At 36.7% G+C, this 13,337-nt stretch overlaps 1 protein-coding gene across 2 annotated transcripts in view; it reads right to left on the reverse strand.

The window, feature by feature from the left end:
• The window catches only part of Prrg1 (proline rich and Gla domain 1), a 114,778-nt gene that overhangs the window by 69,158 nt on the left and 32,283 nt on the right, over positions 1-13,337 (reverse strand). The window contains exon 1 of one of the 2 annotated variants that reach the window (XM_036174442.1): positions 5,513-5,538. The exons of the other annotated variant lie outside the window; for it this stretch is intronic. The gene's annotated coding sequence lies outside the window, so the exon portion shown is untranslated. Of the gene's footprint in view, positions 1-5,512; positions 5,539-13,337 lie in introns of those variants that run through there. 2 annotated transcript variants of the gene reach the window in all.

A 13,337-nucleotide genomic window follows, 5' to 3' on the forward strand; every position in this document is an offset into this window, starting at 1 on the left:
TATTTCCACATAGTATTGAGTGAAGAACAAAACACTTCAGAAGGTAACTTTGGTATCATTTCATTTATTATACACATATAAACACATATGCAAAACATTTTATACACATGGTTCTAGACTTAAAATGGATTAATTTACTGGTTTTCAGCTTAATAACTGTATGAAAGTGATATACATTCAAAAGAAAAAGCACATGAATTTTCAATCTGGATCTTATTATATTGTATGTTACCAGGCTGGTAATATATAATCTGCTCCTCTCTTGTTTTTGTTAGGCAGTGGCAATGAGCCACACATACCAGCCAGCTAAGCAAAACTGCCATGACTCTATGTGGCTGAACTATGATATGTGAAATGCATTTTCAAATTAAGATAGTTTCAAGTCATGATAGGTTTAATCTTTGTGTAACCCCAATGTAAGATTGAATATAAAATGTTACCTCTCTGTGTGTATATATGTGCTTTAGCTTTGGTTAGTACAAAGAGCTTTAGCTGAGGCTTGCCTCAATTATATATGTGAGTCAACAATCTTGGAAGCAGATTCTCAAGCCCTTTCAAGCCTTCAAATAACTATAGCCCCGGCCAACATCTTGATAGTCATATGAAAGTAATATGCTATACTAAAACCAGACAGTTATATTGCTCCTGAATTTCTGATTCTCAGAAAAACACATTTGCTAATTGAGGCTACTAAATATAATTTATTGTACAGCATGACATAGATTATGCAGCACATATCATTCTTTTATGTAATAGTTTTAATTATAGCATATATATCACATAGGTGAGGGAGACCCAACTCTTTGTGGGGCCCTAGTGCAGGAGTTAAGCACTGTTAAGCAATGTTAAATACTATTAACTATTTTTACATGTATTAGAAATGTTAGTTCTATGTTGTTTTTCCTGTCTTAGCTAGGATTTCTATTGCTGTGAAGAGACACCATGCCCATGGTAACTCTTTTGTTGTTGTTGTTGTTTGTTTATTTTTTTTCGAGACAGGGTTTCTCTCTGTAGTTTTGGTGCCTGACCTGGCTCTCACTCTGTAGCCCAGGCTGGCCTCAAACTCACAGAGATCTGCCTGGCTCTGTCTCTCAAGTGCGTTCTGGGATTAAAGTCATGTGCCACCACCACCCTGCTTCCACAGTAACTCTTATAAAGGAAAAACATTTAATTAGGATGGCTTACATTTTCAGAGGTTTACTCCATTATCATCATGGTGCAACATGATGTCATGCAGGCAGACATGGTGTTGGAGAAATAGCCAAGTGTCCTACATCTTGGCTTACAGGCAAGAGAAAGTGTTCTTAGTGTCACACTAAGTAAAGCTTGAGCAAAGGAGACATCAAAGCCCACTCCTACAATGATACCTATTCCAACAAAGCAACATCTCCTAATAGTGTCACTCCCTATAGGCTTATGGGGGACAATTCCATTCAAACTACCATACTACTCTATTTGCAGTACTACTTTTAATGTTTTCTTTGACTGATTAAACGTGCCAATGATATGGGCTGCTCAGTGGTTAAGAGTATTGATTGCTCTTGCAGAGGACCCAAGTTCATTTCTCAGCACCTACATGGTAGCTTACCACCATCTGTAACTCCGGTTCCAGGTGATCTTAGGCCCTCTGCTGACTTGCATGGGCACCAGCAATGCATGTAGTACACATACATTCAGGCAAAACATTCAGACACATAAAATAAATAAATCTAATATTTTTAAAGTAAATAAAATGCCAATAATAGGTAGCATTTGACAGGCCCCTTTCTTTTTATTTTCCTTTTATTTATTTATTCTTCTCTCAAACAATATATTGGACTATAGCCACCCATCCCTCTACTCCTTCCAGTTTTTCTACCTCACCCCTCATTCTCCACCCCTACCAAAGAGGGATTGTAGGAGCTAGAGTGGCCGAACACACCCTAAGAACACAGCCCACAGAATCAACTAAGCAGGGCTTAGAGACTAAAGTAACAATTATGGAACATGAATGGGTCTGTGCTAGGCCCTCTGCATAAACCATGTTATGATTGTGAGGCTTAGTGTTCTTGTGGGACTCCTAAAAGTGGGAATGGGTGCTGTCTCTGACTCTTTTGACTGCTCTTGGGTCCCTTTTCCTTCTATTGGGTTGTCTTATCCAGCCTTGATCTGAGAGTTTGTGTCTGGTCTAATAGCACCTTGCACCTTGTTATGCCATGTTTTGTTGATATTCCTGGGAGGCATATTCTTTTCTGAAGGGAAATGGAGAAACACTGGCTCTGGGGGAAAGGGGAAGTGTGTGTGTTGGGGAGAGGGCTGCTTTCCCTGGTGTTGCAACATTGGACTCATTAAGAGGCTTCTCTTTAGTGTTTTGTCATTGGCAGGATAGGCTACACTGGTAATATGAAGAGTATACAATGGAAGCAGCAGCAGAGCTGCAGCAGTGATGAAGGAAACAGCAGCAATTCTGCCATGGGACATAGAGTTCCAGAGAGAGAAGAGGACAATGCTAAAGACCATGAAGGTCTATAAGAAACAAACTTGTTCTTGGTTGTTGGAAGTGACAACAGTCATTGTTGCTAGAAGCCAAGGATTAGAACAGCTGCGGAGTGCCAAGTGCAGATTAGGATACTGATCAAAATTTTATGGGCACCCTAGAAATTTTATGGGCACTCCATATATCCAGTCGTTACATTACTACAAGGGTAGTGACTAGGCTGACTGCACTAATTTTTACACTGTAGTTTAGTTTTACATAATTTTAGATGGGGTAGTTAAGACAGGGTTTTACCACATAGTCTAAACTTGCCCTGAACTCACTATGTATTATCAGGCTAGCCCCAAACTCAGAATCTTCCTGCCTCAACATTGCCTCTTCCTTCTGTGAGTGCTGGGGTTACAGGTGTGTGGCAACATGCCTAGCATAGTTTTGCATGTTTTAGAATGTCTCATAAATGGCATCACAGTGTGCACTCCTTTACATCAAGGTTCTTTGGCTTATTACCACACTCGTGAGACTCATTCACATTGTATGGACCTGGAGTAAGCTCATTTTCACTATTGATTCTATGTTAGGTGCACGTTAACTTTCTACTGTCAATGAACATTGAGTTATTTCAGATATAAGTTTGCTACAAATGACATTGTATACATTCTAATAAATGTCTCTTACTGAAAATGTCTGCCGCTATCTTTTGACTATATACCTATAAATAGAATTATTGATTCATAGACATGCCTACGTTCAGTTTTATTCATTTGAATGAAGCCATTTTCCTATGCAGTTGTACAGCAGGCTTCCAGTTGTACATTCTTAAAAACTTTTTTTTCAGTACTCTGATAGGAGGAAGTAGTATTACATTGTGCACTTTCTTAGTGAGTACGAAATTTGAACACACTTTCTGTGTGTTAATTGATCTTTTGGAGATCTTTTGTTTACTAATAGTTTCAAGTCATATGCATTGAAGTATATATTTTTTTGTTTGTGTTTTAACATTATTTGTATGTGTAAACATGCACATGCCCATTTGCTATGTATTTGTGGCCAACTGTGCCATAGCACATGTTTAGAGGTCAGAGAACAACACTGTAGAAACAGCATTTTACTTCCACCTTATGTAAATTCCAATGAGCAAAGTCGGGTCACCAGGCCTGTATGGCAAGTACCTTTATCCACCAACATTTCACTGGCCTTGTTTCATTGTTTTTTGAGACATGGTCTCATTAAGCTAGGCTGTCCTCAAACTTGCTATGTAGCCAGGGTTACCCTTCAACGTTTGGTCACCTATCTCAAACTCCCAAATTCTGGAGTTACATAAATGAGACATGAATCTGGGCTGGGGCATATACTTTCAAAATAAGCAAAGGGTCATAATTTTATAAAACTCTACACACTACACTATGAAAACAAAGGCTTTAGCAGTAGAACCATCATTCAATGGGTAAATGTACTTACCACCTAAGCCTGGCCAATCCTCAAAACCCATGTAAAAGGGAGAAGAAGAGAACTGACTTCACAGAGTTGTCCTCTGACCTCCATATGTACATGTGCTAACTAACATACAACTACCATGGGCACATAAACTATAATCTTTTCAAAAAGAAAAAGAACATTTAGTGGGAATATCACTAGTTATCTCTTCCAAATTATAAAGATTGAGAATGAAAACAAGAAAATCAGTAAAGAAAAGGAAGCTATAAAGCAAAAACAAGACAAGTGGTGAATATTATAAAAAAACAAAGCATGTGAGTTAAGATATTCATCTTTTTAATAGATAGGAAGTAAACCACAAACAGGAAATAGGTCAAGAAACATGTTAGCCATAGTCAAAGTCCAGAAAGGCTTTTCTGAATAAAAGAAGAGGTTACAGATGGTCTTTACTCCCGTTTTATAGTGCTATGTAATTCAGGGCAGTTCAGCATTCTTAGAATAAAACACTAATAAATTTTCCATAAACAGAAATGTATACAACCTGCAAATGGTATGCATATCTCTAGGGACAAAAATCCATCCTTTATAGATACTATTGAATTAGTCAGCAAGGATATATTAACCTTTCTTCAACCTCAAAAGCCAACATTAGGCTTTATTTTCCTTCTTATTATTTTTCTTTCTTTGATGAGTTACCAGAATGTACTATGGCATTAGCTGCTTATTTTAGTTTACTTATTAAATTTTAATAAGATTCTTCAGAAAGCAGAACAATCACTAAAAGAAAGTTAATATTACTGAACAAGATCAATGCCTAATGGACACCACATGTGAGTGAAAAAGTAGAAGAATAAATAATGTGGCTTTGGTTTCAAAATCTTAGGCACATTACAGCACAGAATTTTGGCCCCAAATGCCAAAAAAAAAAAACAAAAACAAAAAAACAACAAAAAAAAATCCAGTATGTTTTAAATATGGTCTTATAAGAGATTCAGAAACTGTACTTTTTTAAATGAATTAGATCATATAAAATAAGAGCTCAACAAAAGCAATTAAACCAGAAGAAGCAGATTGTCACAATTAAAATTCTGGCATTATCATATTATGAAAGTATGTCACCAAAAGAGACACTGAATAATCACTGTAAATAGCATATGAAACAAATTTGCTAGGTTTCAGAGGCCTTAAAAGGAAAGAGTCCTTCCTAAGCTATATATTACTGTTACATCACTATGTAACAAATCATGCTACTGTAATAAAAAAATACTTAAGGACATTACACTAAAGCTATTGGGAGAACCAAAATTCAGTTGTCTGACATACACAATTAAAACAATAACCTCAATTCCCAAGACTAAATATGAACCTGCAAACATGGCTGCACAGTTAAGAGCACTTTAGTGCTCCTGCAGAGAACCAGGGTGCAGGTTCCCAGCACCCAAATCAGATGGTTCATAACTACCTGTAATTCCAGTTCCATGGGTTCTGATGCCATCTTCTGGCTTCTGTGGTGACCAGGAGTACACACGATGCACATATATATTTATACATGTGCAGTTACTCACACATACACATAAAATAAAAATATATATATATATATACCTTCAGAGAAGATTTTTTTTTGAGACAGGGTTTCTCTGTGTAGCTTTGTGCCTTTCCTGGAACTCACTTGGTAGCCCAGGCTGGCCTCGAACTCACAGAGATCGGCTGGTTCTGCCTCCTGAGTGCTGGGATTAAAGGCGTGTGCCACCACTGCCCGGCAGATTATTTTGAAGGATGAAATTCTGAAATAAACAAGATTTATAATCTCTTCAATAATTGTTTCTGCTTGATTAGATATGCAGCACACAGAAAAAAAATTATTTGAGGGCTCACTGTAGAGTGCCTAATATGCACAAGCCTCTAGCATCTCAAAAAATTTAATAATGTAAAGTTTTCTTATCAAAGATCTATTTCCTACAAACTAATAGTATCCCACAAACAGTAAGAATTACAACCCATAAAAGCACAAAAGTAGCTTTGTTTATAAAACAAAATTTTAAAAAATCCTGAGAAAGTGCTATTTCCTTTTGCAAACTAATAACTTGCCCTGCAAAAGCAGCCCAAAGAAATTCATGATGGATTCCTTGAAGATTATATTATTGTGACACTAACCACAAAGACAAAGAAAACTTAAATGATGATGGGCAGTGCTAGGCTTCAATTATGGGTTTTGTTTTTTTAACTCTTTTCTATCTAATTGAACTGGAAAGTTATGAAGCCTCAGGAAATAAAAAGCAGAAGAATTATGAGTTGAGGGTCAAAGAAAATTCTACCAACTAGAAAATAATCTTAATCATATTTAACTAAAAATTACAAATTCCTAAAGGGAGATATGATCTCATAAAGTCTTATTTTGTTTAACTTTGGCAGGAATCACATATATCTGCTTTGGTATTATAGACTTGTGTTTATCACTATACTTGAAATATACTAATATATTTAAATAAGCTGAGCTTATATGATATTCTATTTTGTGATCTACTTTTTAGAACCATTCACTCTAAGAATTTTCCTATAAAATTAGAATTTTTCCAGTCCTCCCTCCTCCCCCTACCTGCCCTCTCCCCCACCCCCCCCCCCATTCCCATCTCCTCCAGGGCAAGGACTCCCCTGGGGACTCAGCTTAGCCTGGTAAATTCAGTCCAGGCAGGTCGAGACCCCCCTCCCTTCACCCAGGCTAAGCAAAGTGACTCAGCATAGGCTCCAGGCTCCAAAAAGCCAGCTCATGCACTAAGGACAAGGTCCTGGTGGTCCCAAGGCTTGGGGGCCTCCCAAACAGTTCAAGCTAATCCACTGTCTCACTTATCCAGAGGTCCTGATCCAGTTCCATGGGGGCTCCTCAGCTATTGGTTCATAGTTCATGTGTTTCCACTAGTTCGGCTTAAAATTAAAATTTAACAAGTGTTTATAGCTATAGTATATTCGCGTATAATAATTTAACCATGTCCTAAATGTATTGGTCATTGAAAATAAAGTTTGCTAAATCTAATCATTTAAAACTGGCATTCTATTATTTGCTGTTAACAATAATGTAGCAGGAGGCTGGAGAGATGGCTCAGCAGCATTGGCAACTCTTACAGAGGATCTGGATTCAATTCCCATCACCCACATAATGGCTTACAATGGTCAGTAACTCTAGTTCCAGGGGACCTGACACACTCTTCTAGCCTCCCTAGACAACAGGTATAGATGTGATACAAAGACATATGTGCAATACAGCACATAATATACACTACATTTATATATTTATAAATTAGCCCACACAAATGGCTTCCTAAAATTGCCTAGACATAAAGTATAGCCAATGGAGTGACCAGGACTAAAATAATAATTTGGACTTACTTGATCCAAAATTATGCCTGATGGCCATTCTATAAACAAAACCTAAAAGATCTGACTCATTCTGCTGGCCTTTCTCCAAAAATGGAAGCAAGCAGACCTGTAAGAAATGCTGATAAGCAAGCAAGCACAGGGGCCAAGAGACTTTAAAATGCCACTCCACTCTAAATTAAGGGCAAAGTTCATTTGAGGGAAGCCTTGGACCCTAAGAATTAACACTTAGCAACAGTAGATTGTTGAAACTTGAAAAGTTGATTCCCCAAATCTGTACCACCCTGGAAGCCAACAATCAAACCAAATCAGGATATCAGTTATCATAAAGTCACAGATAAAAAGAAACCTCTACACCTTGTGTTGGAATTCCATCTAGAGATGATGTACTACTGTTTTGGTATTTTTTTTCCTGGATTTTTATCACTTTGGTATTCCACTTTCAGGTGAGTGAAACTATTTCTGTTACTCCTTTATTTCTCTTAGATACACACTGCCTTTTTCATTAGAATTGAAGTAGGGAATAGGTGAAAAGCAGATTTGATTTGAAAATGTTAGTTTTTCTGTCTCTTCCCTACATTAAGAACATACTATTTCAATTCATCTGTGTATTAAGATCCCTGTAAAGCCAGGCACAGTGGTACATACCTTTAATCCCAGTACCCCAGAGGCACACAGATTTCTGAGTTCAAGACCTGCCTGAGCTACACAGTGAGACCCTGTTTCAAAAACAAACAAAGCAAACAAACAAAAACAAAAGCCCTATGAAGACAACATGCCCAAGAGGGCAGAACATGCTTATAATCCCAGTTCTCAGGAAGTAGATAACTTTTTTTTCCCTAGGCATTTGACCTCATAAATTTACTTGGCTCAGTTTCTCTATATTCTAAAGGAATTAGGAAAATGGATTGAATTACAGTTTGGCCAAAGGGAAGGTCTAATTTCCTACCCACTGTGCCTATGACTATTTTACAATTTATAAAAATCCACATATGGGGCAAAGGCTAGAACACCTACATTTTTGGTGGAAAGCAGAAAAATGACATGTATTCAGTGTGGCCACATAGGGAAGATGGAACTAGAAATCCAGTGAACAACCCTGATACCACCACTGCCACCAAATCCATCTTAGGGTCCTGAAGTAAGATTAAACTTTAAGCAGAAGGTCCAGAGATACTCTTCCACAACTACTATGAGAATATTATAATTGAATCAACCCAGCCTCTACATATGCTGAATAACTTTCCACTTCAAAGACTTTACTCATACTATATGCCTTTATTTAAACATTAGTCCCTTTTTAAAACTTAATTGATTGTGATTAAGAGGCGTACAATTCCCTTCCTCCTTAGAAAAGCATGTTAGTTAGGCAGCAGAATATTATCTCTATCCTCTGAATTTTGATACGATTCAAATCAAATATACTCATTCTTATTAGCCAACTTTCTACCTATGCACAGTATTTCCCTCAGATTGCAAACTACTTAAGAGATGAGGGCACGACTTGGCCCTCATTCAGCAACCAGCTGGCACAGAAAATGCTTAGGAGCGGAGAGCTCAGACACCAAATCTCCTCAGCAATCTAAATAAACCTGGTGTCTGCTTCACTGCTTGCCTTAACTTGCCACTAATCTTTTTATTCCCTTGACAAACTATTGCTTTCACTATCAACAATAAACAGTGAAATGTGGACAATATATCACATAATTGGTTTTCTTCTTTATGTTGCTTTGCTTTCTTTTATTTAATTTTCATATAAAATAACTGGTTTCCTTAAGACATTTTTATACGTGTATATCATTGTACTTGGATTTCCATTTTTCTCTACTTTTATTTTATTTTTCTACTTTGTCCCAAAACAAAGCCATCTGTGTTAGCACTGAACTAAATATAGATTCTTGTGTGGGATGGCTGAAGAATATTTTCTGTTCAAACTGATTTACAGCCTTTAAGGTTGTCAACCCATGAAATGCATACATTTTTATTAGCTGCTTTATAACCCCTTACATACAGTTACTTATTTAAGCAGTCCTCAATGTTTGTTCATTTAAGATGTTTTCATTTCATTATAAACAAGAGAAAAGCACACTCCTCTATACTTTTATACACATCTGTTATTATTTTCAAATATTAAATGTCTTGGATGAATCATTAGGTAACCTGACGTCCAGAAGGATGTTAGGAATTTCATTTTACCACCAGTGTAAAAAGAGTGTTACAGTCTAGAATGGCAGCGAGGGGACTAGTAACAGAAGAAGGAACCAAATCAAATTAGGGAAGAAAAAAACCTTTACAAAACATATTTAAAATCAAATGGCAAGTACAGACTTTTCTACTATACTGGTGTTTCTACTTTGGGGTACCTTGACCTTTTTTTTTATATATTTAAAAGAAAGAACATTTGTTAGGCATGGTTGAACATACTTGTCATCCTAGCACTTGGAAGATGAAACAGAAGGATTGCTGCAAGTTCAAGATGAGTGTAGGCTACATCGTGAGTACCAAGCCAGTGAGGGCTATAAAGCTAGACTGTAGCACAAATCTTAAAGGTACTTATTAATAAAATCAAACTTGAGGCCAGTTATTGGGGTGAATGCTGGAAGATCAGAGAAGCAGAACAAGCCACTGCTACCTCACCTCATCAGTTCCTCAGGTGATCCTGTTTCCTCAGACTGGAAGCTTCTGAGTCCTCATATCCGAATGAATCTCAGCTAAACTGTGCTGCTCCAAAGCCTGAAAGCTTAACCAGCCAAAAGCTTCTAGTTTCTGGTCTTCATGCCTTATATATCTTTCTCTTTCTGCTGTCACTCCCTGGGATTAAAGGCATGAGTCACCATGCTTGGTAGTATCCTTGAACAGATAGATTTCTGCCTCTGGAATGCTAGAATAAAAGGCGTGTGCTACCACTGCCTATTCTCTATGTTTAATATTGTGGCTGTTCTGTCTCTGACCCCAGATAAATTTATTAGGGCGCACAATATTTTGGGGAATACAATACCACCACACTAGACCATGTCTCAAACAAGTAACAACAACAGCAACAGAATTCTTTCTTAAAACAGCACCTTAACACATGTGAGTGAATATTTGTTTTTCAACTTTAACTCAATAAGTTAAAATATGGCCCCTCATTAGTTTACAATTCCTTGATCATTCATTGAACATGTACATATAGGCTGGACAAAATTATCTTTCCTTCCCCCTTTTTGCATGAAACCTTACAATTTCTTTTTCATGGGTATGTACATTTTCTGTTAAAAAATTGAAGAATTCAAGAATATTTTCTATCTCAGAAACTTAAACCTTCTACAGACATTAACTTATGCTCTTAGAATCTTTTACATATATGGCCTCTTTATTCTTTGGTTGTATAGTCTCAGATAAGTTGCCCTTGCCCTACTCAATAACCTCCTACCACACAGAATACATCACTCCTATTATATTCAGTGGGGCAGACACAAAAAGATGGCATGAAAATTGAAGGGAAATTTCTTAAGAGTAATTCCAGAAACAAACATAGAGTGGAAAGAAGGAAATGAATAGAGGGGTGAAAGTGACTAAATTCATTATATAAACATATGAAATTATAATTAAAACAAACAAATAAATCTATGAAAACTATATATTTCCCTGTATCACCTACATTTTACATCTCCCAGAAAAATAAAGCACTGTTTCTAATAGGTCTGGCAGAAATGAAGATATTTTGTGACTCTCAATCTGACTATCAGACTATTGAAACAATGGGCTCCAAAGAAATGGAATATTATGTTGGTAGAAGGAAAAGGTACCAGAGGGGTAACTTATCTCAAAGGAAAGTGATTTCTAAGAGTTCTAACAACTTCTCAGATCACTTTACCCATGAAATTGAAGCCTAAACAATGACGGGTCAATGGTGGGTAGAACCACACTTTGGTGGGGACTGCTTAGATGTGAGTGTTCTTGACCTTCTATTTAAACTTCAATCTTATTTCAGAACCAGTTCACTGGGTCTCTTTTTCCCCTCTTCCCAATGTTGCCACATTAAATAAATCTCCCTTTTCTGCTTTCCATTGTTAAGTTGGCTCTTTTCATTGACAAGTGGCCAAACCTGGCTTGGGCACAGGCTTTGATCCCTAAGTTTGATAGCATACTGAGTAACTGTATCATTCTATATGGAGAATTGAAATCTTTGGTCACAGAGTTAAGAGCTGTTCGTTTCACAGCCCAAAAAGCCTTCTTTAAAACTATATAACATCTTCTATGGCCATTACCACCCTGAACATATCAAATCTGGACTGAAATAACCTAACATATGGGGTCTTGTTCAATCTTTTCTTCTTCAATGTGTTCCTCAATGGGAGAAAACGCTGTATTATGAAACTGGACATAATTTTTTGAAAAAAATATAGAAACATTCCTAAGAGCTCTTCTTTTGTTCCAAAAGCCTGTAGAGGGAACCACACAGTCTCTGAGGGAAAAGATTAATCTAACAGATCTCAATATCAAAATGGCATTTTCCTGTTAAAGTAGCAAGGACATAGGAATTCATGTAAACAAATGTTTTGTAGATAAAGAAAGAACAATGAGACATAAGAATTGACAACTATCTGAAGAATGTATAAAAAATACATGTAAACTCAGAAATTACAGGAAGGAGGTCCTTAAGTGGAAAATATATCTGGGCGGCAGTGGCACACAAATACTGTAGCTAGCAGTATTTTCTCACTCTATAGGTTATGTATGTGTCTTTAATCTCAGCACACGGGAGGCAGAGCCAGGTGAATCTCTGTGAGTTCAAGGCCAGCCTGGGCTACAGAGTGAGATCCAGGACAGGCACCAAAACTACACAGAGAAACCCTGTCTTTAAAAACCCAAACAAATGTATATATACATATACATATATGTGTGTGTGTGTGTGTGTGTGTGTGTGTGTGTGTGTGTATCAGAGATAGAATAACCCACCCAAAACAAACAAACAAAAAAACATGGATTCTAAGGTTTTTCAAATGGCCCAAGCCTCATTCCAACCAGATGAAAAGTCACTGATAACCAGAGATTCTGTTGAGTGCATCTATTAAACAAATTCACTGTCAACAAGTTTTGCAACCAAGGAAAGAGTTAGAGAGCTATAACAAATCAGTTGGTAAGCACTTGCCTAGCATGCACAAAGATCTGGCTTTGATTCTTACCATGAACCAAACATGTGAAGATGCCTGTTATTATAGCTCCCATCCAGGAAGTAGAAACAACAGAATCAATTCAAAATAATCCTTAGTTATATAGTGAATTCAGAAAACTCCCTGTTCAAGGCCAGACTAACTGCACAAAACCAAAAACCAAAAACCAAACAACAACAACAACAACACACATACACACACACACACACACACACACACACAAGCACACGCACACACACGCACACACACAAAACAAAACAAAACAACAACAAAAAAAAACCCAGGGCGTTTAGAATTCTAAGAAGCACAGATTATTTTAATATTCATAGATTTAGCTTTCACAGAAATGAAGGTTTTCCATACTGCTGTGACTCTTATGGAGTTGATCACTTACATATTTATAAAACCTCCGTATTACTGAGGCCAAGCTCTTGGAATCATATTACCTTCTATTATTGACATCTATATTTCTTATGATATCTTAGAAATAGTCAAAGTGACTTTAATTTGAAACTATGTGCCAGATAACACTTTAAAAATAAATACATTTCTCTGATGGCTACTGATGTTGAATATTTTTTCACGTCTATTGGCCATTCATGCTTCATCTTTTGAGAACTGGGTTCTCATTTCAATAACATATTTATTGATTAGGTTACTAAATTTCTTGGTTAGTTTTTTGAGTTTTAATATAATCTATATATTAATCCTATATCAGATATGTAGCTAGCAGTATTTTCTCACTCTATAGGCTATATTTTCACTTGATTAATAACTGATTCTTTGCTATGAAGCCATTATTAAAATTTTCTTAATTCCCATCTGTGTCAATCATTGGCATTATTTCACAAGTGAGTAGAGTTCTATTCAGAATTGTTTGCCTATGTTAATATACT

Source organism: Onychomys torridus, chromosome X, assembly GCF_903995425.1.
Source record: "Onychomys torridus chromosome X, mOncTor1.1, whole genome shotgun sequence".
NCBI lineage: Eukaryota > Metazoa > Chordata > Mammalia > Rodentia > Cricetidae > Onychomys > Onychomys torridus.